Below are 27,246 nucleotides of genomic sequence, written 5' to 3'. Positions count from 1 at the left end.
TTTTCTCTTTCTGTTGGTTACGGCCACTACTTTCTTGAGACTGATGCTCTTTGGATGCGAGCTGCAGAAATCCCCGGGCATTGCTTCGCTTCCCCGGGAACGCGCGGCGCGAGCACCTGACCGTTGGCGCGGGTCGCCGGCGCGAGCAAGGACCGATAGCGAGAGCTCTTCTGGCAGCCTCCACCCTTCGACGCTCGCGCGCGATCTCCACGGCCGGCACTCGTGCCCGCGCCAGCGCCTTCGCTCGCTCGCTCGCTGCCGTTGGGCGACTGCTCTCGCCCCGCGGGCCGCGCGCGGCGCACCCTTCCCCTTCCCCTTGCTCTCGCGATGCTTGGTCGTTCGCCGCCGCTCCAGTCGTTCCCTCGGAGCTGGATGCAGAGACAGAGAGCGGGCGGCTGGCGACAGGGCGAGGGAAGGGGAAAAGATGGAGACAGCGGTGGAGCCTGCAGGGCTACGGCTCAACACACTCTCGAACCCAGGTAAGGGAGAGCCTAGTGCATGTCTGCGGGAATAGACACCTCGGGGGAGTGACCCAGCCCTCCTGGAGGATGGAGCGTGGGACTGACACCTCGGCTCGTGCAACCGATTAGTCGGGGGGAAATGCAACCGATTAATCGGGTAAATGTAACCAGAATCACCTGCCAACATCATCACCATGGAGCAAAGGTCTGGGTCTGTCAGGCGGGGGGCAACGGAGCAAAGACAGCGAAAGGTTGCAAGAGGAGCGATGGTCAGTTCACGGGGTTGCAAGGGGGGATCGACTGGAAAGGTGGCGAAATGGGCTGGGGAGGTCAGGCTGAGGGATGACAGCCGAGGAAAGGAATGGAGGTGCTTTGCTAGAGGGATTCTTAGGGACTTGGCGCAAGGCGTGATCTCCCGAGGCTATAAAAAAGGGAGGAAAGATGGTTTTGTTGGTAGAGTTGTAATGGCATAGAGTAGAAATGCGATAGGGAGATTTGTGTAAGAAGGAGCAGATACTGGATATGATTGAATATATTGGCTTCTGTGAATAGAGCAGGAGCTATGTGGGTTGCGGTGGCTATCTCAGGAGAAACCCATAAGGAAAAGTATGATGAAATGTATTTGTTGACAGTAGAAATGCATTTTGTTTATGGACATGTCAGCGAGCATAGACACATGAAAATACAGATACTGGAACCCTGACCAAAATACAAAGTGTTGGAGGAGCTCAGTGGATCAGACGGCACGTGTGGGAGGGAATGGCGAGATGCCATTTCAGACTGGAGTAGAGTGTGAAAGCTGGAGTGTGATAAAGCCTGGCAAGTGATAGGTGGATACCTGTGATGGGGACTTGTTTGGCTGATGGGTGAAGTAAGTGATACAGGCTAGAGATGAAAAGGATACAGAAGGGTGTCAGGTTAGGAGAGGAGGGAGGGGTATGACTGGAAGGGGGAGGGGAAAGAGGTGGGGTAAAGGGGAAATGGGAGATAAGTGTTCAAAGGAGGAGAAATGAGCAGGGTGGCAGGGACGAGGGGTGGGAGATGGTGGAGGAAACGTGTGTGCACTGGGATAGAGGGAAAGGGAAAGAAGGGAGTGGGGGCAGCTATTGCTTGGAATTGGATAATTCAATGTTCATACCAGCTACCCAAGTTGAATATGAAGTGCTGTTCCTTAGTTTGTGCATGGCCTCATTTGATCTACCTGAGATAACAACCAAAGAAGACGAGGTGTTCCTGAAGGGTTGTACAAGTGAAATGCATGCAATATTGAGGAGCTCATTGGGAGGAACCAGTAAATGCCTTGCTTGTAAATATTTCATCGAGGAGTGGACGTAATACTAGACTAAAAGATGATTGTGTGTGGCAGCATTCCAGAAAGCAATATACCAGAAACTAGACTAACCTGAAAAATTATGCCTTCAAATAATGAAATGAAAGGGTTTGTACTGAATACCTATTTCCGATGTAGACAAAGCAATTGATGAGGTTACTGTTGAAAGCAAGGGACATATCTGAGTGTCACTTCATATAAGTGCTGGAAAGGTTAACTTGATGTTGTAAATGATGCATTAATGAAGTCCATGCACAGGTTAAGCAAATAGGCAGTGTTTTGAGAGACAAGAGACTGCAGATACTGGAATCTTGAGCAAAAAAGATAGTGCATCAGTGGAGGGAAATGGACAGACTCTTCTCAGAGTCTGAGGAAGGTTCCCAACCCAAAATTATAATTTGTCTATTTCCTTCCATAGGTAATGCATGGCCTACTGTGTTTCTCCAGCACTTTTTTTTGCCAGTATTTTGAGTTTGTAATGACATGACGTGACATTCTGATGTTTAGGAAAAATGCCTTCAAAAATCTACTAGTGTCCCCATTTTCTGATGTTAGCTGCAGTTGGGAATCAATCTTATACAGTTGGTCTCCAGCAAAATAATGTAATCAAACTGACAAACAATCTAATCACAATGAAGATCGGCACAAAAAGATGGAGTAACTCAGCGGGACAGGCAGCATCTCTGTAGAGAAGGAATGGATGACGTTTCAGGTCGAGATCCTTCTTCAGACTGGTTAGGGATAAGGGAAACAAAAGATATAGACTGTGATGTGGAGAGATAAAGAACAATGAATGAATGAAAAAAGTTACGATTATAAAGGAAACAGGCCATTGTACGCTGTTTGTAGGATGAAAATGAGAAGCTAGTGTGACGGGTGGGGAAGGGATAGAGAGAGAGAGGGAATACGGAACTACCTGAAGTGAAATAAATCAATATTCATACCACTGGGCTGCAAGCTGCCCAAACGAAATATGAGTTGCTGTTCCTCCAATTTGCGTTTAGCCTTACTCTGACAATGGAGGAGACCGAGGACAGAAAGGTCTGTTTAGGAATTTGAAGGAGAATTAAAGTGTCCAGCAACCGGGAGATCAGGTAGGTTCAGGCGGGCTGAGTGAAGGTGTTCCACGAAACGATCGCCCAGTCTGCGTTTGGTCTTGCCGACGTATGAGAGTCCACATCTTGACCAACGCATTCAGTAGATGAGGTTGGAGGAGGTGCAAGTGAACTCTGCCTAACCTGAAAGAACTGTCGGGGTCCCTGGACAGAGTTGAGCGGGGAGGTATAGCAACAGGTGTTGCATCTTCTGCGGTTGCAGGGGAAGGTACCTGGGGAGGGGGTGGTTTGGGTGGAATGAGAGTTAACCAGGGAGTTGCAGAGGGAACGGAGTCTGCGGATTGCGGAAAGAGGTGGAGATGGGAAAATATGGCTGGTGGTGGGATCCCGTTGGAGGTGGCGGAAATGTCGGAGGAATAGGTGTTGTATGTGACGGGTGGAAGGTAAGGACTAGGGGGACTCTGTCTCTATTGCGACTAGCGGGAGGAGGAGCAAGGGCGAAGCTGCGGGGTACCGAGGAGGCACGAGTAAGGGCCTAATCTATGATGGGAGAGGGGAACCCCCATTCCATAAAGAATGAGGACATCTCAGATGTTCTAGTATGGAACACCTCATCTTGGGCGCTGATGCGGCGTAGTTGAAGAATGTATTCACGACAAAATTAGGAAGTAAAAAGCAGAATTATAACATGGATCAAACAAAGGCCATGTAATCGAGATTAGAATGTACACGATTAAATGTATTAACTGAAGTAGTATGAATGTTTTGAGAATTTCCCTAAAAATATTATATTTTGAACTGCGTAAAATAATGTAACATTTTTTTTCAGAAGTTGCTGAGCTCAGGACGACAGATGGCACAATGGGCTAAGTGTTCGGCTGGCAACCGGAAGGTAGCTGGTTCGAATCCCGCTTGGAGTGCATACTGTCGTTGTGTCCTTGGGCAAGACACTTCACCCACCTTTGCCTGTGTGTGTCCTTGGGCAAGACACTTCACCCACCTTTGCCTGTGTGTGTGGATGTAATTATGTGAAGCACTTTGGGGTCAATGCAAGTTGACTAAAAATGTGCTATATAAATAAAGAAATTTAATTTAATTTAATTTAATAAGTTTGCACATCATTAAAAACAAACTTCGATCAACAACGGATAGTATTTTTAATTTTCAATAAGAATAATTTGTAAATTCTTCAATTAAATTTCTTAAATTCTTATCTGTTTGAGACAGAGAAGGCTATAAATTGGGTAATAATGGGGCTGTCCACTTTTTCAGGCGACTGCCGGTGACTGTCAAGGCAGTCACCTGAAATACCGGTGACTGGAACGGTGACTGTCAGAGTGGAACACACCCACACATCGCTTCTTTCACCAGCTCGTTATGCAGGCGGGGGACAGGGCAAGGGGGGGTGCGCTTTCTGAGTGAAATTCACATGGTGCAAAGCCAATGTGATAGAGACACACACTGCGATGAACAGAAAGGTTGGTGCTGTAGTTAAGATGGTGAAAGCACAGTGCATGGTAAGTCCTTTAAAAGAGGGGGGAGAAGGAGTGGAGACAACTTTTAAGAAGCCAGAGATACACGCTTATGAAGCTCGGCAGACATTAACATTACCGGTCGGTTATCCTTGGTTCTGAAAACTACTGCTTAAGTTTTTTTTCCCCAATAAGCCAATGAAATTCACCGGTCAGCACCGGCTACAACCTACGACAACCTTCGACCTCCTGGCAACCCACTACCACTACATCTAAGGCACGAGAATTCTCGTTACTCTCCATGGCGGCTTTATTCTGGACGCCGCTAATTTTTCAACATTGAAAAATTCGCGGCAACCATAATGAGGCCGCGACTAGTTCCCAGAATGTGGGAACTCCTCACGACCGTGAAGGCGACTACCCAGCAACCACCTGCGAACATGTGGCGACCGCATAGTCTCCTGCAGTCGCCTAAGTGGGACAGGACCAATAAGGGTGGTTAAAAGAGGTGAGAGAATCTTGAAGATAAATTCTCCCCGATTGCAAGGAGAGAAAAAGGAACATGAGGTGTTAGATATGTGGAATTGAAAAATGAATACCAATACCATTTGGTTGTAGAATACCCAAACAGAATACAGCATCTGGGGAAAACATGGATAGTTTTAAGAAAGGTCCTGACCCGAAATGTCACCTACCTATGTTTTCCAGAGATGCTGCTTGAACCACTCATTGAAATACAGTGTGTGATTTGCATTGGAATTCACTTTATATGATGAATTTCAACTTATTGGCATATTTGCGGTTATAAAAAAAATCAAATGTTCTAGATAACGGAATAACTTTTGTACTTCAAACCAGCCTTTGAGTTTAAAAGGTAAACAGATTCCAATGATTTTTATTTCTTCACATTGCGACTAAATTTAACTTGCATTTGAGTTTCAACAGGAATTTGGGAGTTTGGTGACCAACTAATAGAGTTACTGAACCTAATATATAGTTTGAGGCAATTCAGAATTTAAAAAGAAACAAAAAATAAGTAAATTAAAACTAGTTGATATTGTGATTTTGGATGTTTACAAAGTGTAGTTGTGGACTTGTATGTCAGCCTTCAAGTTATCTTGTTGTGAGTTGTAGTTTTTACATAATCAGTGCATATTTCATCATTTGGGTAACTTAGAGAGACTAAATTATATTTTGGTGTGTTACCAGAAGAGAAATGCACACTATCATATTCATATATCATGTCATATTCATTCATTAAGGGTGGATGTTTGTTGTAGCAATGCTTGTGTGTTTGTTGTAGCAATGCTTGTGTAAGGTTAAAAAAAGTTAAAGGTGTCATGGACAGTAAGTTTGATTTTAGAATTGAACAACTTGCATTTATTGATTAGGATTTGGCTTTATAACTGGTTACACTTTGAAACATAATTTAAATTATCAAAATGTATTCAATTTTAGGCAGAATTGTAGAACTATTGGGGAAATAACAGAACTGTATGGAAGCCCTATATTTGATTTCAGAGACATGTAGTATTAAAATAAATTTGTATTTCTACAGCACTGTTTTACATCCTAGAGGTATTCAAATGTTTAATGTGAACACAGTGTTTTTATTTAGTTATTGCTATGCCGTAAGCAAATAATGCTCTACTTTGAATACAACATCCCATGAAAATAAAGTGCATACATTATCAGGTAATCTGCTTTGGTATTGGTTGAAAGTAAAATATTGGCCAAATCAGAAAAACTTTTTAGATTGTGCAACATTCACCTGGGAGGTCAGCTAGATGTCAAGGCAATATTTGGGGAGCTAGAATGGAACTCGCTCGTTCCATGGCTAGATGAGAATAATTCATTCCTAAACTCAAAGACTATTTCTCTATTCATCGTATGCTCTTAACACATGAATAAACCAAGAACATTTGGAAGTACTACCAGAAGGAAAACAATACCAATGGTCTCATTCCATTACAAGAAATCAGACTGTCAGAATAGGAGTGCTTTCAAACAAAAAGCACAAAGAAAGCTGACTGGATGAAAATAGAACTTTTCTGAAAATGAAACATGAGTATATATTGCTTATTCCTTCCAATAATGACAACTTTCAGATGTTCAATTGTAAAAGTGGTTCATTGGGATTTAATTTGATGAATGCTTAGAAAGTGTGTTTCAGTCCTAATTTTGTCAGATTTAATACCCATGTAATTGATAGTCAGAATGATGACTGGAGTTTTCTGTGGGACGAGCTTGCAGATTTCTGAAGTTATCTAGCTGTGTGCGAATTAGACACAAAATATCCTTTTTAATGGATCATAATTTTAAAGTGACTTTTGGTTGTCAAAGTGGTTATGTGTGATAAATTCAAGTAAAACGCACCAATTTACTGATGCAAGAAATGCGAAAGAAAAACGTGCTGGAAAATCTTTGGAAATCTGAACTTGTGGGAAATAAACAATGACTGATATTTGTGAAAAGTAGCACTGAATTGAATCCTTTTATTTGGAGATGAATTTATCTTCTGTAGATTCGGAAATGCTTCAAAGTTTCTTAAATATATATTAATTGCTTAGTGAGCTGGCCAATAATAACTGAAAAGCTATTATGACACAAACAGGGCTAAAAGAGCAGAATTGCTAGTTATATGAACAAAGGGTGCATGGGAGAATTATCTGATCCAAATGGGTGAAAAAGAATAAATAATTACATATAGGAGGGGTTGTAAGGTGGAGCAGCTTACTACCAATAGTGCTCAAATGCAAAATGTGACCAGGTGTTCAATTGTTTGTGAAGAAATAAAGCTTACAAATTGTGCAGATGGAGAGGACTAGTGTAGAATCGCCTTATTCTTCCAATTTGCTTAATATTTGTTTTAGGAGGGAAATAATATTGAACTGAGTAATGGAAAGTGCATACCAGGATTCAGTGCTTTAAACATGTCAGTGACGGAAACAAATATTTTTCATTCCATCAATCTTGGTGGTGGCTTCATTAATTTTACTCCCTTGGATACAATATGTTTTTCAAATGTTGCAGGAATTCCATTTTAATACTGAAATTTCAGAAAAGGTAAACATTTGATGTCTTCAAATCTCATTAGTTTTACTTGTTATTTTTCATTTTATCGCTGTACTGAATAAGCCAGGGAAAATTAACCTGGGAGTTAAATGAGAACGAATTTAATATATTGTGTAATGGTGGATAGTCATGGGTAGAGTATGCAAGCGAAAAATACTTTCTAGTTTTGAAGCAATTTCATTTTAAAAATATTCTAATTTCTTATAAAACTGGTAATAATATGAAGCATTTATTATGAATATTATAAGTACGATTAAAATTATATTTTGTTGCATTTTATAGCTGCACTTAATAGTTGAGGGAAAATTAATCTGGGAGCAGATCATCAATGAGAGTGAATTTGATGCGTAATGTCTAAGATAGTCTCAGATAGAGAATGAAAGGGAAGGGTACTTTTTGTTTTGAAGCAATTTTTGTTTTTAATGGATGAGGGAGAAAACAAATTCCTAGGTTTCAATTTTGTATTGCTTTCTTTTGATAAAACTGAGATCTTAAATAATGATGGACTGTTGAATACAAATGGGTTCCTATTCTTAATGGTGGTGAGGTCCAGCAGATGAGTGAGTGCAAGAGGTAAAGTTCTGGTATTTACACCCATCATCAGCCAAACGTCAAAGCAGTTGAATTACCTTAACCTCCTGGTTTTCCTCAATTATGGAATCCATATAATATCAACAAAAAATGGGATTCAGCAAAGGCTCTGACAGCATCCCAGACGTTTCTTGAAGGTGTATGCTTTAAGCTAACTGCACTTCTTGCCAAATTCCTACAGTGCAGCTGCAACATGTAGAAAATTGCCCAGGTTTGTCCTGTCTGGGGAAAAAGCAGGGACATTTCAATCTGGGCAATTACCACCCACTCTCAGACATCAGCAAAGCAATGGAATTTATCAATAACAGCATTATTTTTGGGTTCCATTGAAATAACTGAGCTGCAAATCACCAAACATCTATGGTCCACACTAACAAAATATCTCCATTCGAGAAGAGAATCCTTGATATTTGAGTTGCATTTGCCCAAGTATGCTTTAATGAGCCCAAGTAAAATTGAACCCAGTGGGAAACTATGAAATCTCTGGAAGTCATTACCTAGCACAAATAAGAGTTGATTCTGGACAATGAAGCCATTTTTCTTTCCAAGTCCAAACATCTTCAGTTGCATCATCTGGTCAGAAGCAAAACTATTTGCTAGTGTATGTATAGTCAATTCCATTGACAATCCTTAGATAATGAAGCAGGTTGTGTCTACAAGCAACAAGATCTGGACACCATTCAGGAATTAATTGATAATAAGTAGCCTAATGTACCTAAGTAGCCTATTGGTTTTAATGAAGCCGCAGTTACACCTGGCTTGTACAAGTGACAACAAAAGAGGACGTTACTGAATCATTAACCATCAGCATTCCAGGAATTGCCATTTTAATAAAACTTGATTGGATTAGCCATGTAAATACAATGGCTACCAGAACAAGCCAGAAGCTCCGTATTCTCTGGTGCGTGAGTCCCCTTTTAATGGACCAAATCCTTTCCATATCTACCAGCTACGTCAGGAATGTGTTGGCAATCAATCCACCTGTGTGGACAAGTGCAACTACATTAATATTCAACAAACTTGCCCTTACTGAATTCAAAATCCCCTACTTGATATGGCAGCCTTTACACCTTGGGCAGTAACTCCCCCATCACTGGCACACTATGGCTGTGGTTTGCACAATCAACAGTATCTCAGCAAGGCTTATCTCAAACCCTGGAGGTTCTCTTCCTAAAAGGACAATGCCAGCAAATACAGGGGGAAACCATCTCCAAATTGTCCACATCCGATGAATGAAAGATCGCTGTCCCTGAACTAAAAGTTGAATTAGACATATTTAACATAATTTATATTTTTCATTCTCGTATTCAGTTTTGCTTTACATATTTGGAAGAAGCTCTGTGCCATTATTGATTCTTTTGAAACTTACATTTTGTCGTAGACAATTATCACTGGTACTGAAATAAATAAAATGTAAAGTATGACTAAAAGAAAATTGAGCCTTGAGTTTCCTTTATAGCTTTTAATTTCATAAATAGAATATGATGATGACTTTTATCATTTGAATTTATTGGACAAAACGATGCAAAAAAAGCAGGTCACAGGGAAAAAGTTAGTGGTTTGCACCTTTGCTATAATTTGCTAAATAACTCAGCACAAATAATTTAAATTTATTGAATTCATTTTTTCATAATTAAATTTTGATGTGATGGAATGGTTATAAAATATTAAGGGACTCATTAGTTTCCTTTAACGTACAGGTGTCTTGCAAAGTAAGTTCTGAAGAAGAGTCTTGACCCGAAACATCACCCATTCCTTCTCTCCAGAGATGCTGCCGGTCCTGATGAGTTACTCCAGCTTTTTGTGTTTATCTCCGGCTTAAACCAGCATCTGCAGTTCCTTCATACACAAAGTAAGTTCCATTGTCCTTTGCCAAGGAGCAAACTCGTGCTGTTGAGAGCCTATGGGGATCATAGACCTGAAACATTAATTAACCACTTTGTATCTGATGGAGGTAATGTTATCAGGTATTTTGTAAAATAAAAAAATATTATTGATGTTGTGGCCCACGTCTTTTATTGGAGTTCCCAGTTGCTTTAAAGCCAAATTCTGATGCTGTGTAGTCCTTAACAGCCATTTTTACCTGGAAAATTATTATACATCTTTAAATGAAAAGTGTAGTGCTGCTCTGGACTGCTATCAGTCCAGTAAAGGAGTTAAAGTATAATATTACTATAAATATTACTAGCAAAGAAATTAATCATTTACAAACATCTAGCAGCAGGAGAAGCCCCTTGAAACTTCTCCATCAATAAAATTGTGGCTGATCCTATTACAACCTCAACTTTGCATTCATACCGTAACTTTTCATCCTCTTTGCATATCAATAATCTATACATCTGCTTCAAAAATATTCAATATATTCTGCTTTCACCCTACGTTGAAGTGTTCCACAGGCACGTGACCCTATGGAAGAAAATAATTCCTTTACTCGTTCTTAAATTGGCAACCCTTATTTTCACATGGACAGTGCAAAGCTGTGCCATTTTGATTTTATTATTCAACTCCATCTTTGTTTGATATCAGCTTAAGTTTTGAAAATGCAAATTTGCAATTAAAAGTAGGAAAGAGAAAATGGATTGTGTTATAATGCTCTTTGTATGGGCAGTGGTCCTATAGGTACAAGAACCTTCTAATCTACATGGCAATTAGACACAAGTGATTTCAAAATATGTTTAATTATAGTAATTAGATTTTGAAAGAAGGAAGTAGCACAATAAAGCATGTTCCCGACATTATATATGACCCTTGCATCATAATGTGGTACAGCTCAGTTGGAGATCGTTGGTATCTGATATTTTTTCTTGCATTAGATATCTTGAACAAATCAGTAAAAAAAGTCCTGTTCTCTAGTATAGCATTCTTATGCTATACTATTATCAAATAGGGCATTATCAAATCAAAAATACCATACCATTTACTGAGTATAAACTGGCTGCTTGCTGCAGTTTATCTGCTGGCATTTTGATGTGTGCTATCTTATCCTCTAATTGATACAAGGCAAATCGAGTCTATTGTCTTGGTGTTGACTATTGAAATACAAGGACATTTTTACATAGTATATTCCAAACCCAGCATTGCGGGCTGGTGGGAATAAGCTTTTATTTCTACCGTGTAATCTCTTCATTAACTCTTCATTAACTATGAAAATTAGAAGGGAAAATCATTCGAGTAAGACTGTGAACTAGAAGCTGATACAGGTGACACAATTGCAGTAAGTGAGCTCCAGGACCCGGGTTAAGCCCTGACCTTGGATGCTGCCTGTGTGGAGATTGCACATTCTCCCCGTGAATGTGTGAGCTTCCTCAATGCGCTCCGGCTTCCTCCCATATACCAAAAATGTGCAGGTGTGTGGGTGAGTTGTATATTGTAGGGGGAATTGAGGAAACGTGAGGATAACATGGAATAGTGTGGATGGGTGTTTGATGATTGGCAAGGACCTGGTGGGCTGAAGATGTTATTTCCATGCGGTGAAGTAGCAGTAAATATGTACAAAGATGTGAAATATTCACCAGGAAAGTCTGTAAAACCCACAGCAGCAAGGAGCTGAAATGTTAGAAGCTTTTAAAATTGCAGAAAAGCTGAGTATCTGCTTTGAACAGAACTAGGTGCAGCTGTTGCTATAAATGGCCACACCCGACTTTCTGGCTGGAATGAAAAATGAGTGATAATAATGCAATGAAAATGCTGCTGCAATGTTTCATTTAAATTTATTTACTGAGGCTGCAACCTGATGTTGCTGGGAACGATGGTTGCCAAAACTAGGAACCAATTGAATAATCAATAGATGGATTAGGTTCCACATGTGCCACGGTAGAGGGGATCAAAAACATGAGGTTTAAAGATACAGCATGGAAAAGGGCTCTCAGCCCCCTGAGTACATGCCTCCCATTGATCACATCGCACAAATTCAATGTTAGCCCACTTTTTCATTTACTCCTTGCTCACCAGGGGCAATTTATAGAATACAATTAATCTACAAACCCACTTGTCTTTGGGATGTGGGAGGAAACCCACAATCACAGGGAGAATGTGCAAGCACCACCCATATAGCACCTGAGGTGAGGATCAAACCTAGGGCACTGGGGCTGTGAGGGAGCAGCTCTACCAGTGGCACACTGTGCCCCCCCCCCCCCTTTAAGGCATAGGTTTAGTGTCAGAATGAGTTTTAAAGGAGGTTTGAGGGGAATTTTTAATTTACAAAAAGTGGTCGATATCTGGAACTCGCTGGCAGAGGAGGTGGAGGAGTCAGATAAAACCTTTACATTTAACAGACATTTAGATGGGCTTGGAAGGATATGGATCTATTGCTGGCAAATGCATTAGAATAGATGAGCAAAAAAATTGGCTTGAACATTCTGTGCCATACATCTCTTGAATCCATGTGCACTACAAACCCTAATTCTTCACCATCATTTCTTTCAATAAAGCCACTTAGAATTGTTGTGATATTTGTCTAGCATCCGTAATACACACAAGGCTGGTACAAAATAAATATTAGGATGTTAAATTCAAGGCTTCATACATTGGCTTCAGGTTTTGTATTTTTTTAAATGACTCTTTATCACCCGAGAAGAAATGCTGCTTGTTTTCCTCATTTATTTATTGGAAAAGTATAAATTGAAGATTAATTACATAAATTGCTGCTTTCAGCTAGACAAAGAATGAAATGATGAGAGAATGAATACAGACATGCTTGGCGCTGTTGTGTATTAATAAATTAACCGTTATAAAGGTGGTGCACTAGATTAAGCTAAAGGGTTGCTTTATCTTCATCCCAACAGTATGCAAATTAAAATGCATGACCCAGAGGTGTGATTAAGAAAGAACTGCAGATGCTGGAAAATCTAAGGTAGACAAAAATGCTGGAGAAACTCTGCGGGTGTGGCAGCATCTATGGAGTGAAGGAATATGTGACGTTTCGGGTCGAGGCCCTTCTTCAGACTGATGTGGGAGGGGAGGGGGGTGGCGGGAAGAAGAAAGGAAGAGGCGGAGACAGTGGGGTGTGGGAGAGCTCGGAAGGGATGGGGAAGGAGGGAGAAAGCAAGGACTACCTGACATTGGAGATCAATGTTCATACCGCTGGGGTGTAAACTACCCAAGCGAAATATGAGGTACTGCTCCTCCGATGGAGCAGTAGACATTTAGAGCAGCGGATGCAATAGATGAGGTTGGAGGAGGTGCAGGCGAACCTCTGCCTCACCTGGAAAGACTGCTTGGGTCCTTGGATGGAGTCGAGGGGGGAGGTAAAGCGACAGTTGTAGCATTTCCTGCGGTTGCAAGGGAAAGTACCCGGGATGGGCTGGGTCAGGTGGGAAGGGACAAATTGTCCAGGGAGTTAAGGAGGGGGCGGTCTCTGCGGAAAACCGAAAGGGGAGAAGATGGGAAGATGTGGCCAGTGGTGGGATCCCGTTGGAGGTGGCGAAAATGTCAGAGGATTATCTGTTGTATTTGACGGCTGGTAGGGTGGAAGGTGAGGACAAGGGGGACTTTGCCCTTGTTACGAGTGGGGGGATGGGGAGTGAGAGTGGAGCTATGGAATATAGAAGAGACCCTGGTGAGAACGTCATCTATGGTCGAAGAGGGGAACCCCCGTTCCCTAAACAATGAGGACATCTCCGATGCCCTGGTTTGGAACACCTCATCCTGGGTGCAGATGCAGCGTAGACGGAGGAATTGGGAGTAGGGGATAGAGTCCTTACAGGATGCAGGGTGGGAAGAAGTGTAGTCCAGATAGCCATTCGAGTCAGTGGGTTTGTAGTAGATGTCGATCAGTAGTCTGTTACCTGCTATTAAGATAGTGAGGTCTGGAAACGGTAGGGAGATGTCGGAAATGGTCCAGGTTAATTTGAGTGCCGGTTGGAAGTTAGTGGTGAAATGGATGAAGTCAGTGAGTTCTGCATGGGAGACAGATGGAAGCTATCTGGACTACACTTCTTCCCACCCTGCTTCCTGTAAGGACTCTATCCTCTACTCCCAATACCTCCGTTTGCGCCGCATCAGCACCCAGGATGAGGTATTCCAAACCAGGGCATCGGAGATGTCCTCATTCTTTACGGAACGGGGGTTCCCCTCTTCGACTATAGATGAGGTTCTCACCAGGGTCTCTTCGATATCCCGTAGCTCTCTATCCCCCCCACTCGTAACAGGGACAGAGTCCCCCTTGTCCTCACCTTCCACCCTACCAGCCGTCACATACAACAGATAATCGTCCGACATTTTCGCCGCCTCCAACGGTATCCCACAACTGGCCACATCTTCCCATCTCCTCCCCTTTCGGCTTTCCAGAGACCGGTCCCTCTGTAACTCCCTGGTCAATTCGTGCCTTCCCACCCAAACCATCCCCTCCCCTTGTACTTTCCCTTGTAACCACAGGAAATGCTACACTTGTAGCTTTACCTCCCCCCTCGACTCCATCCAAGGACCCAAGCAGTCTTTCCAGGTGAGGTAGATTCACCTGCACCTCCTCCAACCTCATCTATTGCATCCGCTGCTCTATATGTCAACTGCTCTACATCGGTGAGACCAAGCACAGGCTTGGAGATCGCTTCGCCCAACACCTCCGCTCAGTTCACATTAACCTACCTGATCTCCCGGTGGCTCAGCACTTCAACACCCCCTCCCATTCTGAATCTGACCTTTCTGTCCTGGCCCTCCTCCATGGCCAGAGTGAGTCCCACTGCAAATTGGAGGAGCAGCAACTCATATTTTGCTTGGGTAGTTTAAATTAATGTCATGAAAAGATTAGTTCGATTCAGATTAATCTATTTCTGGAGTTCTCATTTATGCAAATTGTTGGGATGGTTTTGGCACATCAATTGGAACTTAGCATGCTTTTAAAAACATACAAAATTGGAGTAGGATATTTGTCCCCCTTACTTGCAGCTCAGTAAGATCATGACTGAATTTTAATCAAAATCAAAAACTCATAATTATTTTTTGAAATACAAAGATTTGTCAAAAGATGAAATTTTCCAGTATAATGTATCGTCGTCTCAAATTGAAGTGCTGATGTTGATGCTTGTTCTACTTTTTCTGAAGTATCTTGTAATGACCTCTCCATCTTACTCATACCCATTACCCGCTGCAGCGCGGGGTCAGTGACTCTGGGTGGGCGGAGGGACCAGACTATCCTCAACTTTGCTGCAGCTGACAGGGACGTTGCCGGGTTTTCGGCCCCGTGTGTCCGCTGCCTGGAGCCACGGCCCCGCGTGTGGGCGTTGCCGACTCATAGCCCGTGACAGTGCGGACGCACAGGGAGAGACGCGGCGGGTGGGGCGGGCGTGGCTGGACAGCACTGACCTTGTGGGGCGAGTGGGGGCTGTCCCGAGGAATGCGCTCTTTCGGCCGTTTACAACTAGGTGCTCGGGTTCAGAGCAAAGATACTAGAGCGTTTGGTTCAGAGCACTCAGTCACCCTCCAGCCCCAGGCTGTTGTGGGCCGGGACTTGCTCTCAATCCGCCGGCTCTTTCACAAGTCAGTGCGCAGCAGTGATTTTGGCGGTTTTCACTCACGGTTACCCCTATTTCCACAAATATTTACAGCGCAAATATTGACCATTTTGGCGGTTTTTAACAGGTGAGAACATTTGAGTTGCATGAGTTACTAGTGTATGCTGGAAGCTGCCTTGTACTCCAGAAGGATTGAACTACTCCATGTGTCATGCCCTTTAACCTGATGACCTTACGTGCAACCCTGCTATACTGAAAAACGCAAGGAATCATGGGATTTGTCAAAGGTCAAATGCTATAAATAAAAATTGAACAAAGCGCTGTAGATACAGTGAGTATAGTTTGTGTCCGATTTTTTTGGGTGCTTTTTTCAAGCTTGTATTTGTCGGGGTGGGGGGGAGGGGATTGGACCAGCGGGGAGAGATTTTCGGCAGCTGCACGCACACAGACCCGCGCTCTTCCGCAGCCAGGATCGAACCCGGGTCCCTGGCGCCGCAAGCGCTACCGTGACGTCCGGACCGAGGGGACACAGCCAGCGCAGAGAAGTGCCAACCCCTGCTCACCTCCGCCTCTCCTGCCGGGCCAACCGACAGCCCCGGACCGACGACACTAGCGGCCCCAGGCCCACAGCCAGCGCGGAGAACCCACAGGCCCACAGCCAGCGCCAACCCCGCTCCAACTCCGAGGAACCCACTCCACGATGGGCCGCTACGGCAAGAAGTGCCATTTTGCCCACGTCCTGGCTGAGCTGCGCTCCCTCAGCCGCCACCCCAAGTACAAGACGGGACCGTGCTGCATCTTGCACACCACCGGCTTCTGCCCCTATGGTACAAGCTGCCACTTCATGCACAACCCCGAGGAGGAGCGAGGGCCCTGCACCAGAGCTCCAGCCTGGGCTCGGCCTCCTCCAGCCCGGCGCTCGACTGGGCCGCGCTGCGGGCGGCCTTCAGCCCCGACTTGGTGTTAGAACTGGCCTGGACTCTGGGCTGGGCAAGGGAGGGGGAGGAGATTGCTGCTGCCGCCAGCATCACCATCACCAATAGTACCACCATCACCAACAGTACCACCATCACCAATAGCACCATCACCAACAGCACCACCATCACCAACAGCACCATCACCAACAGCACCAGCAGCTCCAGCGGGTGCCCGGCCTGCCCATGGCTGGCAGGAGCCCGTCCGCAGACTCTCCGACCAGGACAATTCCAGCGTCAGCGGTTCCGAGTCGCCCATCTTCGAGCAGGGCTGGCAGCTGCCCATCTTCAGCAGGATCTTGGTGTCGGACTGAGGGGGGTGGAGGTGGAAGGCTGCTGGCCAACCTGGCAGGACAGGCAGAGCCAAGCTGGAGCCAGCGGCTGCAGCTCCGGCTGCAAGTCCGGGGCCGCCCCGCCAGCCCAGGCCACTCCGGACAGGGACGGGACACCCGGGAGGGGACGTGGACGGCCCAGCAGCAACTCAACAGCGCCCGCAGAGCCGGAGAGCCAGGCCTACCCCGACCATGGATGAAATGCAAGCCTGCACACAATGCAGCACCACTATTGCCGATAGTGTTTATAGCAAATGACCGAACTCGCTTATTCATATAGATTTAACACCTTGACGGTACATTACTCTTTTTTTTTGAGATCCCTCTTAAATCATGCTGGTTTATCATGGTTTTCCCATCGATCTGCACCAGCTATCGATTCAGTCTTTTACTAGAGTACTTCCTGCCAATTCTCCCGCAAGCAAGTAAATTTGAAATGCTTTTGGAATCTTGTTGATTCTGAATCTTTATTCTCATCTTTAAATTTCTGTTGCCTTTCTTCAGAGGCTATACTTTATGCTGGAATAGAAGATCGCCGTATGAGAAGCATGTGCAATCTATTAATTTGGCCCTTAATTGCACCCTCAATTCAGAACCAACTACCATTAATAAACACATATTTCAATTAGTTAAGCTGACTGATCAGTCAGAAACAGTCATCGCATGTTCCAACTCTTGACTGAGGAAAATCATTAAGTGTGGTTTTATTTATGCCAATCTTGAAATCCTTGGTACCTTGTAGTTTCTCAGACTGGGATTACATACAGTCAACACAAAAAGGAGGCACTAGAGATTTGCCCCAAATGTTATCTTTATAAATCCTTCAAAGCCATTGGCAAAATGGGAGAACCAATATCAGCACCCTCTATGTAGCCAATGCATCCGAGGCCCTGATTACACTCAGGAGGGTTCTAGACTCCTGGAATGTGCACTCTATTTCAAGCTTCACAATGAAGAATTTAGCAGATGCATGAAAAGAGTTCTATGAGAAAATCCAACAACTCCATGAACTCCTGGTAACTCTTGGCTTGTGACATCTCAAAGTGACAAAGGAGTCTTTTGGATGGCACTGAGAACCTGGAATCCATGTAACGAGAGAACATAGAAGTCTTGTGTAAATGACTGAAGAAGCACTCAACCTTGCAAATTATCCACCATCCTGATCAAGAGCGCACAAAGAAACTACTAATCAGAAATAAGTTTTACTGTGCTTTAGAAGCCATTATTTTTTTCACTTTTGCTCATTAGTTTTTGCAGTTGTGTTATATTCTTAATTATTGATATTATCAATAAAATATCTAATATATAATTGCAATGTCCTGTGTTTGACATGTTGTCAATATTGAGTATAAACATAATAAATTGTTTCTATTATTGTGATGTAGAAGAACTTCATTTTTTTGATATTGCACCTCAAACAAGACAATCCATGAAATTGGGTCAGCTTCCAAATTGTAGGAGATAAAATGAGGAACTGTTGGAAGGTAATTGAGTGGAAGAGAAATTATGCACTGTGTAAGAAAGAACTGCAGATGCTGGTAAAATCGAAGGTAGACTCAAAATGCTGGAGTCACTCAGCGGGTGAGGAAACATCTCTGGAGAGAAGGAATGGCGACGTTTCAGGTCAAGACCCTTCTTCAGTCAGTCTGAAGAAACGTCGCCCATTCCTTCTCCCAGAGATGCTGCCTCACCCGCTGAGTTACTCCAGCATTTTTGTCTACCTTAGAAATTATGCACTTGTATATTCTAAAATTTCTTAATCAACTTTCTAGGAGATGGATACAAGACCATTGTGAGCGAGATACTGAACTTATTAATCAGGAGTCCGGAGTTTTATTTCCATTATGATAACTGGGGAACTAAATTCAAGAACTTAAAATAAACATGGAAATAAAATGATCATGATGTTCATTACAAACCCATTCAATTTGTATGTTTTTCAGGAAGTAAATGCAGCTTCCTTGTGGGGAATTTGTGACACCAGACCCATCTATGGTCTTAATTCTGAGCCACATTTTCACAACTGACTATCCAGATGTCTACATGCTATGAATTTTTTTAGAAGCTCGCCAGCTTTTGGGTAGTGAGATAATGGTTAAAAACATTTTTCAGGAAATTCATCTATCGGTAAATTTTATTCAAGATTTGTCATTTTCAAACCATACTATTGGTTTTACAAGACACCGCTTGTTTAAGGTTTGCATTTTCTATCTCTTGAGTTTTTGACTTTTTATCATATCTACGTTCTTTTGGCCAATTAGATTTAAGTACTGCATTGGCATAATCTAAGAAATATAAACATTTGCAGTGTTTTTAGTATTGCTCGATTATCTTCCATAACTTTAATCTTGAGAAGGTAGATGGCACATAATTTTCTAGGAACATAGGTGAGAAATTATAAGCAAAAGAATAGACCTCCTTTGTGCTGAGTGGTTCAATCAAAAAAAAATTAAAGTAGTGATTGAGTGCTGCCCTGATAGATGAGTGACATTTTTTTGATAGTTGCAAGTTATTCGTGCAATTAGGAAGACAAATTTCCATTGGCAATTTTGTGTGGATGTAGGAATATAAAGCAGAACAAAATTAGTAAAAAGATATTACAATGGGGTTACATAGTGGAAGCAGAAAGTATGTGTAAGGTTGGTGTAATGAGTTATGTTGATAAATTATAGAAGCTAATGCAAGGTATTTGATATGTATTTTCTTCCTTCCAACAGTGTTGTACAATTGGAAGCAGATTTGTTCGGGATAAGATTTCACAAATGACTAATTCAATATTTAAAAGAAAATTTGGGTAAAAGGATCCCTGAATCTTATGTCTTGTAAATCCCAATGTCATATTTAAAACAAAAATTACATTAAAGACATAATTATTGTGCAGTTTTTCTAAATGAGTGGTTGTAATTTCCCATGCTGATGTTTTGCTTTAATTTGATGATCAGGTATCTGATTAGAAAGGCACAAATGCTTTAATCCAATAAATGTCAATGAAATCTCGCTAAAGAGTAACTAGGGTAGCTACAATGTTCATCAGCTGGTGCATTATCACATTGTACATTATCCTAAAATAGAGCTATTAAGTGTATTCTCTTATGACCTCTTTTAGCAAGTTTATTTAATTAGGTAGCTATTTAAAACACCTTAGATGTTGAAACTACTTTCCTTGCAGTTCAGAAAAAGACATGTTTGGAACATATGGCAAGATAAATTGAAGGGCACAATTTAAAGGTCATACAGCATGGAAACAGGTCCTACATCCCAACTTGTTCATGGTGACTAAGATGCCCCATCTATGCTAGTTCCACCTGCACACGTTGGGACCATATCTAAATCTTTCCTATCCATGTACCTGTCTAAATGTTGTTATAGTTCCTGCCTCAACTACCTCTTCCAGCAGCTTGTTACATATACTTACTACCATCTGAGTGAAAAAGCTACCTCTCAGGTTCCTGTTAAATATCAACGTAGGTTGTCGTAGGTGTGGTCGTAGGTGTGGTCGTAGGTGGACATGCTCATGGGTCGCCGGTTGTCGGTAGCTTGCCGTAGACTAGGTGGTAGGTTGCTGTAGCTTGTCATAGACATTGTCGTATACATTGTTGTAGGGGGGTCCAATCTCTGTTTTTTCGACTACCTGCTACGACTATGACAGTCTCCGGCAGTCACTGAAAAAATCGCCTAAGTGGGACAGGCCCCTAAAGCTCTAGCCCTTTCGACCTATAGCTCAGGCCCTTGAGTCCTAGCACCAACCTTGTAAATCTTCTCTGTACTTTTTCCAGTTTAACAGCATCCTTTCTATAGCAGGGTGACCAAACCTGAACACACTACTCCAAATGTGACCTCGCCAATGTCTTGTATAACTTAAAATAACATACCAACTTTCATACTCAAATACCCTCACTGGTGAGGACCAACGTACCGAAAGCCTTCTTAATCGCCCTATGTACATGTGATGCCACTTTTAGGGAACTATTAACCTGCACTTCTGGACCGCCCTGTGAAACCCGAATCACAACCATCCCTCAGCACCAAACCATATGGACTTTGCGGGATCAAGAATAAACCTACTTCACTTCCATAAATAATTTCAATTAATGTTTTGTATTAAAACATAATTTCTCTACAAACAACAAAGGTCATTCGTTTAATGTATTTTTTGTAAATATTATTGCGCTCGAATTTAATGCTGCATTAAAATATAAGTATTCATTAAATATATCTGAGTATTTAAATGAATCATGTTTATCATGATGTGTGCGTCATTTAAATTTAATCAATATTACACTCGGTATTAATTCAGTGCTGTGTGCTTTTCATAGTTTAACAACTATTGTAACAATGCAGAAATTGGAAGGAATCAAACCTATTTTTCTAGTGTCAGATATTTAAGGCGTCAATATGGGAGGTAGCAAGACTGAACATTTTTTTTATTGGGAGGGTCTTGCTGGCATGTTGCTTAAGGGCAGATAATGACTCTTCTCTCTGTCTGAAACAAGTTCAAGGCCTATACGTACACACAAAGTTTCACAATTTTTTCAGATCTTTCTGTAAAATGTCTTCCTCCCCAAGGCACAGGGAAATCAGATATTGAGATATTGCAACAAAATAGATAAATGAGAAGCAGAAACTATCTGCTACAAGTTCTCCTCTGACCCTGATTGATGGTTTTAACCATGATACCTCACTCAATTTCTGGCCTACCTGAAGTTACAGTAAAAAAGGAGATCCTGAGCAAACTTATCCCCTCTCTTTCCCTCCCTCATGTCCCCTTCCACCCATATCCCTTCCCCCAGCTTTATATTTAATTTCTCTGTTTCACCTCTCACCTTTGTCATTTACTCCCTCCACCCCCCCATCGACCAATACCTGAATCCACCTGTCACCTGTCAGGTTATAGTCCACCCATTCTCTTTCCTAGCTTTTTCCCCTTACTTCAATCAGTGTGTAGCTGGGTCCCCCCCAAAAATGTCATCTCCCCATTTCTTCACATATGTTGCCTGACCCACTGAGTTACACCAGCAGTTTGTTTTTACTTGCTGAAGTTACGGCATGGTGAAGAGTGGCCCAATATTTCCCGTAAATAGGCTGTCGTATCTGGTGACTCTATTATGAGGAGGCATGCGGATGTGGATCCTTGGGGCATAACATTATGATACGAAGAATCTAGCCACTTCCTAACGTAATTTCTCCTTCCTTTCAATTTATTTTCTGACATCTCTTTCTGAAGTATTACTGGTTCCTTGATTAAAATACAGTGGATAAACAATGGACAAAAGACAATAGGTGCAGGAGTAGGCCATTCAGCCCCTCAAGCCAGCACCACCATTCAATGTGATCATGGCTGATATTTTGAATTGTTTATTTGATACAATAGAACTTTATTTATCACAGGAGGGAAATTGATCTGCCAACAGTCATAAAACACAAGATACATGAAATATGAAATTAAAATGATTAGTGGAAACGATTGGATGTGCAAATATTTGGGGGGAGGGGGGGGGGGGGGAGGGAGTCAGTCTACCACACAACAGAAAGGGAATGTAAATACCTTAGTCTCACACTGGTTGAAGCATAAGCATCTTTATTGTCTAGTTCATCATCACATAAGCAGTACATCACACGTTCAGTCTACTGCAGCAACTGCCAGGCAGCAGGAGAGTTCTTACACTATAAATCATATAATTATGCGGAGTTATAATTACTAAGCATTCTGATTGGCTAACATGCAATAGCCAATCTACAGGGAAGGAACGAGAATCCCCGGTGGCTTTCTGTACTGCATCTTGGTGGAACCAGTCTGTTGCTGAAGGTGCTCCTTAGGTGGACCAGTGTGTCATCATGGAGGGGATGAGCTGTATTGTCCAAGATGCTTTGCAGTTTGAGGAGCATCCTCCCCTCCAAGACCACCTAATGCTTCAAGGTGTTTGAGCTAAATGCCAGGTTCTGATATTTGCTTTCTTCAATTCAGATCAGATAAAAGTGGGATGAAGGGAATGATTGATAGGCTAAGCTATAATTATGAGAAAGTACACAAATCTACAGTGTATCTTGCATCTATTGACCCCTTTAATATATTGCTATTAAATTGGTAAACACCCCTTTAACATTGCTATTAAATTGGTAAACACATGAATAAATGCCTGCACAGCTAAGATTCACAAAAATACATGAAATTAATAGTTTTATTGATGAATACAGAAATTACGGTTTTTTTATACAAAAAATCTTAGAAAGTATGGAACACAAATATACTTATTTTTTATATTTACTATGAATCTTTTAAAGGCATAAATATTTGGAAGTAGGAGGGATTTAACAAAAAAATAAGACTGGTATTCACATACTATTTACTGTAGATTTTCAAACTGAGGTCAGTGGGAGGAATTCACAGGTGTCGAAGCAGATTTAGAATCCTGCCTTCTATGCTCTTAATGTTGTTAACTGCTGACATCTTACTGCTTCTGTATAACATTCTGCAACAATTGCAGTATTTCATTTTGTGTAGTTGGTTAAGATGGAATTCTATGACTCAGTATTAGCAGTACTTCACGTAGACTATCTAGGAAACATTTGCCTGCGAGCAAATGCAGACTACTAGTTGTGACTGGGGACTATAGTTTACTTTTCCATTTAACTTGCACTGGCTTCTTTCCGATTAATGCCTCGATAACATTCGATATACAGGTTGAACACATTTTGCAGGGTATAAATCAAGGCAGCAACGTCATCTTCTGTGCTCATACAGTGAGGTGAGGAAAAAGTAGTTTGTCGAGTCATGGGTGTTCCTTCTATTACTTTCATTACCTTAAATGCAATTCTTTGAAAATCCTCTAAATGTTAGCCAATCTTGAAAAGGTAGAGGCTCTGTTGCCCTAGTCACCGAGTCCATCTCTTTCTACTGCAATTATGAATCTATACCATGCTTTTGGCAGTTTAATGCCAAAATGTGCATGCATCTACTTGAACAATCCTAATTTTCCCAGTTCCATTACTGGCAGCGTAATTTCACTGCAGTTGTACTTTTCTTTTATTACTGTTTAAATCCACCGAGTGGTCATTTCACATGTCAATGTAACTCTTCACTGATATCATAATGATAACATTACTGGTACATCTTCTTGGAAATCTGGCAAATCAATCCTGAAATAATGAAATTATATTGATTTCTGATTTGAAAATTGGTTCTGGCAGATCTACAGAAAGAGATAAGCACCTTAAAATGCTCCTTTTGCCACTAATCCATATGGATTAATGGATTTAGTTTGAATAATCCCTCTGTGTTTTGAAATCCCTTTTACTGTTATCTTTCCTGATGGCCAGTTATTTAATATATAAGCGTTCTAATCCATCCAGGCAGGATGGTGGACCCTAGATTTGATTCCTTATTTGGCTAACTGAGTTATTTCAACTGAAGTTTGGAAGACGAGTTACTTTCAGGATGTTTGGTTGAAGGAGAAACGTGGGATGAGATCTATATTGGTTATGTTATATTTGTTTGTTAACTACCACCATAAAATACATCTGGATGTTGAATTATCATTGAGATCTTTTGTGAATCCTTATCGATGGTTGGCCATCCATGATGGATAGAAAAAGTGGTATAGAGAACTTCTAATGCAATAAAATGTGTATATAATCCCAAAATTTAATATTAAGCTTAAGAGATAGGGTTCTAGTTATGACAGGTTATGTTACTTAGATGAGCTGCCACTAATAGAACGGGATTATCCAAGTGGATGTAAGCACATTTTGGCTTGTAACATGATATGAAACTGCTTATAGAATTATAGTTGCGGATGAAAGAGATGAAGTGAGCATCTAGGGGAACAGAGCATCTGGCAAGTATTAAATAAATTGATTTGGTCTTTTTATTACCCGGTTGGGGGAAATTTCTGCTCAACCTGTACTTGTATGTTAGATGAGTACACTGGTAATTTAGGCAGTGGAGGAATTGGGAGAAGTGGGGATGAGGTGGTACTGGATGTCATAATCTTTGAGATAATAGTATTGAATGGTAAATCACATGGGTAAATATGCATGAACGAGATGAGAAGGAATAGGAGCTGAAGAACGCCACCCGACCCGTGGAGCTCACCTGACCCACGCAGCTGGAGACCACCACCCGACCCGTGGAGCTGGAGAACGCTACCCGACCCGTGGAGCTCACCTGACCCACGCAGCTGGAGACCACCACCCGACCCGTGGAGCTGGAGAACGCTACCCGACCCGTGGAGCTCACCTGACCCACGCAGCTGGAGAACACCACCCGACCCGTGGAGCTGGAGAACGCTACCCGACCCGTGGAGCTCACCTGACACACGCAGCTGGAGAACACCACCCGACCCGTGGAGCTGGAGAATGCTACCCGACCCGTGGAGCTCACCTGACCCTCGCAGCTGGAGAACACCACCCGACCCGTGGAGCTGGAGAATGCTACCCGACCCGTGGAGCTCACCTGACCCTCGCAGCTGGAGAACACCACCCGACCCGTGGAGCTGGAGAATGCTACCCGACCCGTGGAGCTCACCTGACCCTCGCAGCTGGAGAACACCACCCGACCCGTGGAGCTGGAGAACACCGCGGAGCTGGAGACTGCCACCCGACCCGCTGGGCTGGAGAACGCCAGGTAAGCCCCGGGGCTGGAGACCATCAGCAGAGCCGCGGGGCTGAAGACCGCCTGCGGAGCCACGGAGACGCAGACGCGGAGCAACGGAGCGGCAGAACACCAGCGCGCACCAAGCCAGCTCGGCCGACCAGAAGCACCAACAGACGGCGACGCGTACGAAAACACCGCCGGGGACGTAGAGGTGGGTTAAAGGCCAGGTTAGAGCTAGCCCCACACAGGGTAGCGATTCCTAACCTTTTCCTCACCAACGTGCGCTCACTGGCAAACAAAATGGACGAACTCCGGCTAAGGATCACCTCCCACAACTGGATCAAGGACTGCAACATCCTGATCTTCACGGAAACTTGGCTCAACACTGACGTTCCTGACAGCGCCATCCTTGGTGTTCTGGTTCCAAGTTCCTCTTGGTTAGATGCAGACCATTCTATCTGCCCAGAGAGTTCACCTCCACTGTTGTGACTGCAGCCTATATCCCTCCTGAGGCTAATGCCAAGCTTGCAATGAAAGAGCTGCATACTGCCATTAGCAATCAACAGACGCACAACCCCGAGGCAGCCTTCATTGTTGCGGGTGACTTCAATCACTCTAACCTGAAGACTGTACTCCCAAAATTCCAGCAACATGTCTCCTTCCCCACTAGAGTAGACAAGACACTGGACAAAGTCTACACCAACATGGCTGAAGCTTACAAAGCCATCCCCCTCCCCCACCTTGGTCAGTCTGATCAACAGTAGGGGGCGCTGTTCTGGCAGCAGCCATGTCAGCAGCGCGTCAGTTTTTCCAGCTTTTGTTTATTTTTTAGTATGTTTTAAAGTGTGTATTTTGTGTTTCTTTGTGTGTTGTGTGTGGGGGGTTGTGTGGGGGGGGTAAGGGGGAAACCGCTTCGGTCGCCTCCTCCATGGAGAGGCGACTTTTTCCAGGTCGCCTCCCCCGCGGCCTAACATCAAGGATCAGCGCGGCCTTTCCCGGAGACACGCCCGGGGCTTCAGCGGCGGGCGCAGCGTGGACTCTCGGCGTGGAGCGGGTGAGCCCTCGTTGGGGCTCGCTGGAGGGGAGCGCTCCGTTTCGCTGGCCCGGGGCAGCCGGCAGCCTGAAGCCGCGGTCTGCAGAGCTCCAGCTGGTGCGGCGTCTACAGCCCGGGATCTCACGTTGGGGACCCGGGGGAAGAAGAAGCCATCACTGCCGGCCCGCGGCCAACTTCTACCGCGGGTCCGGCATGGACTTACCATCACCCCTGGAGGGGAGCTTCGACCACCGGCCCTGCAGTCTACGGTGCTTCTGGCTGCGGCGGGGACTTTAAATCTCGACCGCCGGCCTGCGGCCTACAACAACTTAAAGCCGCGGTCTCCGGTGAGGAAGAGCCGATCCTGGACTGACTGGACTCTGGTCCTGTACACGGGGGGGAAATGGAGGAGGACTGGCCAAATTGTTGTGCCTTCCACCACAGTGATGAATGCTGTGGTGGATGTTTGTGTTACAGTTTTATTGTGTGTTCTTTATTATTGTACTGCTGCTGACAACCCAAATTTCCACCAACCCTGGTTGTGTGGCAATAAATTATATCTATCTATCTATCTATCACGTCTCATTGTTCCTGCTCCCTAAGTACTCCCCACTCATCAGACGGGTTAAACCAAATGTGAGGACAGTTAAAGTCTGGTCAGAGGAAGCGGACTTCACACTTCAGCAGTGTTTTGGAAACACTGACTGGAAGGCGTTTGCAGCCCAGGCCACCCTTGACTCCCACACGGACATTGATTCCTACACATCCTCTGTTCTGGATTTTATAAACTCCACCATCAATAGTGTCACCTACCTCAAACAGGTGACCATATTCCCGAATCAGAAGCCATGGATGAACAGCGAGGTCAGGCTACTGCTG

General features: G+C 43.3%; 1 protein-coding gene across 4 annotated transcripts in view; it reads left to right on the top strand.

Annotated features, from left to right (window-relative positions):
• The first annotated feature begins 304 nt into the window (after positions 1-304).
• Positions 305-27,246, top strand: part of dagla (diacylglycerol lipase alpha) — a 174,109-nt gene continuing 147,167 nt past the window's right edge. For 2 of the 4 annotated variants that reach the window (XM_033039052.1, XM_033039048.1), the window contains exon 1: positions 306-479. The gene's annotated coding sequence lies outside the window, so the exon portion shown is untranslated. Of the gene's footprint in view, positions 480-27,246 lie in introns of all 4 variants that reach the window. The other 2 variants (XM_033039051.1, XM_033039049.1) reach the window with 2 other exon arrangements.

Source organism: Amblyraja radiata, chromosome 20 (genome assembly GCF_010909765.2).
Source record: "Amblyraja radiata isolate CabotCenter1 chromosome 20, sAmbRad1.1.pri, whole genome shotgun sequence".
Classification (NCBI taxonomy): Eukaryota; Metazoa; Chordata; class Chondrichthyes; order Rajiformes; family Rajidae; genus Amblyraja; species Amblyraja radiata.
Note: the sequence above shows the minus strand (reverse complement) of the source record. Positions and strands in the feature narration are given on the sequence as shown.